We start from the raw sequence: 3,684 nt of genomic DNA on the forward strand, positions 1-3,684 counted from the left end.
CCCCCCCCCCCCCTATGGAACAACCTCCCCATGCATATTAAAGCTGCACAGACTCTACAAACGTTTAAATCACTGCTTAAGCCGCACCTGTTTGCTGCAGCTTTTAACCCTCGTTAACCTGGATTATGAAGTTTAAAGTGTTGTTGTTTGTTTCCCCCATGATGTATTTTGGCTGGAGTGTTTTCTACTCTTGTTATATATGTATTTGACATTGACCCTGTTCAGCACTTTGGTCAACTGCTGTTGTTTTTAAATGTGCTATAGAGATAAAATTGACATTGACATTGACATATTGTGTGAGAGATTATTTGCTTAGTGTGAAATTGAACACTACAGCAGACTGCATGCCAATCTTGTTTTCAATAAAGAAAACACTTTCACAAAGCAAGCCAAGCCACTTTTCCATGTTGATAAGAAGAAGAAAAAAAGCTAATAATAGGGAAGAGAAAAAATAATGGGACAAAAAGAAATCAAGGGACATTTCAAATAAATGAAAAAGCTGGAGCTGCTGCCCCCGCGACCCGATGCCGGATAAACGTGTGAAGATGGATGGAGGGATGAAAATGTGCGATTAATAATGTGATTAATAGCAATTAAATATTTTCCTCGTTTGACAGCACTCATGAAAATATAACAAGCATTATTAAACCATGCAGCTTTATTAAGGAAACTGAACTCTGTGGAACACTTATTTTGTGTAACAGTGATAGACTCATTCTTTATGAAATTGTGGGGACTTGACTTGGTAATCAGTGGGCTGTTAAAGTCCCTGCATGCACCAAATATGCAGTGTTAGCTCTGGGGTGCTGCTGAGGTACCCTGGAGCAAGGCAAACTGGGCCAGCGGCAGACACAGCCTCCTAAAGCTGACCCTGCACAATGCCCCATCTGAAAGAAATCTGTGTGTTATGTGCTGTTTATAGGAGGAATATGCAAGTCAACACATTTCAACTGCCTTGGGTGAATTTGCCTTGTGTTTTGACCAATAAAGGATCTTTCTTCTTCTTGTTTTAACAAGAAAAGGCTGTCACTGCTACAGCAACTAGATGTCAGGTCTCTTTAACGATGTGTCAAGTTAACAAACGTAAGAACAGCAACAATGTGTTAAAGTGCTAAAAATTTTGCCTTTTGGCTTTTCCCCTTTCCTTAATTGTTTCATAGTATATCATTTTTGTGCATGTCAAAGCCCAAAGTTCCTCCCCCCCCCCAAAGGGACTTACCATTTCCAACAGAAAACACTGTTCACAAACAGCTCTGTTGTAGTCCAGCCTTTACTTACAGAGACAAACGTGCATCACGCGTGGCACGCCCTCATACTCTGCTCCTGACTGGCTAGTAGTCCTGATCTGGGTTCTGTCACCGCACGCCCTCATGCTCTGCTCCTGACTGGCAAGCTGGGCTTTAAGTAGGCCTACTGAGCATGTGCGACTCCCAACAACGTTGAAACAGAAGTGAGATGTCTCACTCTCCAGCCAAAACAGAGAGCTCAACACACAGGGTGAAAAGAGGAGCTGCAGCAATGTGCAGTACAACAAATAAATGATGCTTTCTGAAAATGAAACCATGTAAACCTATTTTGATATAACCTCTAAATACAATTATGAACCTGAAAATTAGCATCATTTAATATTTCCTGTGTACAGCAACAGCAAAGGCCCTTTATAGAAAAAAACACTTGACATTGCAAACGTGTCACCAAGAAAAGCACGTCTAAATAGACAGTGAGTAATCCATATGTCTAGAAAAAGGTCAAATGACTTAAACTCTCCATCTGGCATAACATACGGACTTCTAAGGACGTGTCCTCAGCTCAGCCTCGACAAACAACAGTTCTTGTTGGAAATAAAATAAGATACTGAAACGACACAGGGATTTCACTTCCTCCGGATATGATGTTAAACCTCGACTCCACTAAATCAGAATTTTCCATACCGAGCCGTTTTGGGCACCACACAATTAATGTAAAATAAATATTAAAAAACGTACTAAAGGACTTTTCTCAGATCTAATGATTGTGGACTTCTTTAGCAAGTGTTTGATTTTAGGCCTTTTACACAGATTGTGAAAACTCCATGTTGGCAGCTGACTGTGTGTTTGTTGAGAAGAGGAGGTTTGAGTATTTCTTGGCGTTCTGTGTGTCTCCAAAGCTAGACCGTGTTTATTGAGCAGACACAACAGCCAAAACCAGAAATGAGAGAGATGCTGTTCCTCTGGCAGCAGCAGCAGCCGGAACTGTAGGTAGACTGGACACTTGTAGTAGCACTCGCAGTATTAAAAACCTAAAACATCCTCATACACAACACAACATTAAAGGTCAGTTTCCAAATACTACCAATCCGACTGTTGTCTTCGGGTCAAATTTGACCCCTTTTTAAAAGGTTTCTATATCAGAAATTTGGGTTTCTCTCAAATAAATTGTCCAAAAAAGTAACGTGGATGGTTCCCAACAACGCTCCTCACGAGTTAGATAAATAACCAGTTCACTACTTTCATTGAATTTTGCCAACTTTATAGCATTTGGAGAGAAAAATAAAATTGATAAAAGAACTTGTGTGTGACAAATGTAAAAAAAAAGAAACATTTAAAAAAATAAAATTGATAAAAAAGAATAACAAAGAATAAAAAAAAGCTTTAAAATTTTTGAAAAAAAACAAAAAAATTCAAAGGCTCAGAGAAAAAAAAGACAAAAGGTTTTTCATTTGAAATTTTGACTCAGAAAAAAAACAATTTGACGGTCGGCGGGAACACGAGGGTTAATCACCTTACCTTAATTATGCGACTTTTGTTTATTTTACTTAATTAGCCCAGTTTTAAAAACATAGTTAACCATCTGAAACACAACTAGTTAAGTTTAGGTGAATACAAATTTGTATTTAGGGATAGTAAAACATCAGGTGTTGCATTCGAATTACTCACATAAAACTACTAAAAGGAAGTTATGACAACACAATCAGGAAAATGTCAGTTCATTATAAAATGAAGGTTAACGTTTTGGGATTACTCGGGCTCCTGAGTGCAGAGCCAGGCAGAGACCTCGTATATGGTACGCAATATTTAAAACACCAGAGCATTAGGACTGTGTACAACCACACTGTAGGCGATGGTAGTGATGTTACTGTTTAATATATTTCGATGTAACACTGTATGCAAGGAGATAAAGTAGAAGCATGTCAGAGTATAAAGAACACAACGCAATGTGCATGAAATACTTAGTTTTAGTTTTTTTTAAACAATCATAACAGCGAGATCTACAATCTATGGGATTCCTCAGTGATGGAGGAGAGAGAGTCGAAGCTTGCAGATTTGGAGGGCCGGGTTTCGACTCCGAACTGCATGTCGTTCCCCCTCTCTCTCCCTCTCTCTCTCTCTCTCTCTCTCTGAGTGGAAGCATGGAGTGAGTGGTGTGCTGAGAGTGAATGGAGACGTTGTTTTTGTGAGTATTTACTAACATTTTTCTACCTTTTTACTAACGTATATGGTGTAGATAGTGTGTGTGCTTGTGGTTGTGTCGCTGTTTTGATTGTTGGTGCATCTTTTCGGGAGTTTGTGGGGAGTTTGTGTGTGTGTGTGTGTGTGTGCGTGGCTCCGCCACCGGCATGGCGTTCATCACGCTGAGCCGTAAGCACGGGTTCAAAGTATCTCCGGGGTTCCCGTGCTCGGTGGAGGAGTGCAGCCTGGCCGTGGG

This window comes from Etheostoma cragini, chromosome 4 (genome assembly GCF_013103735.1).
Source record: "Etheostoma cragini isolate CJK2018 chromosome 4, CSU_Ecrag_1.0, whole genome shotgun sequence".
Taxonomy (NCBI): Eukaryota; Metazoa; Chordata; class Actinopteri; order Perciformes; family Percidae; genus Etheostoma; species Etheostoma cragini.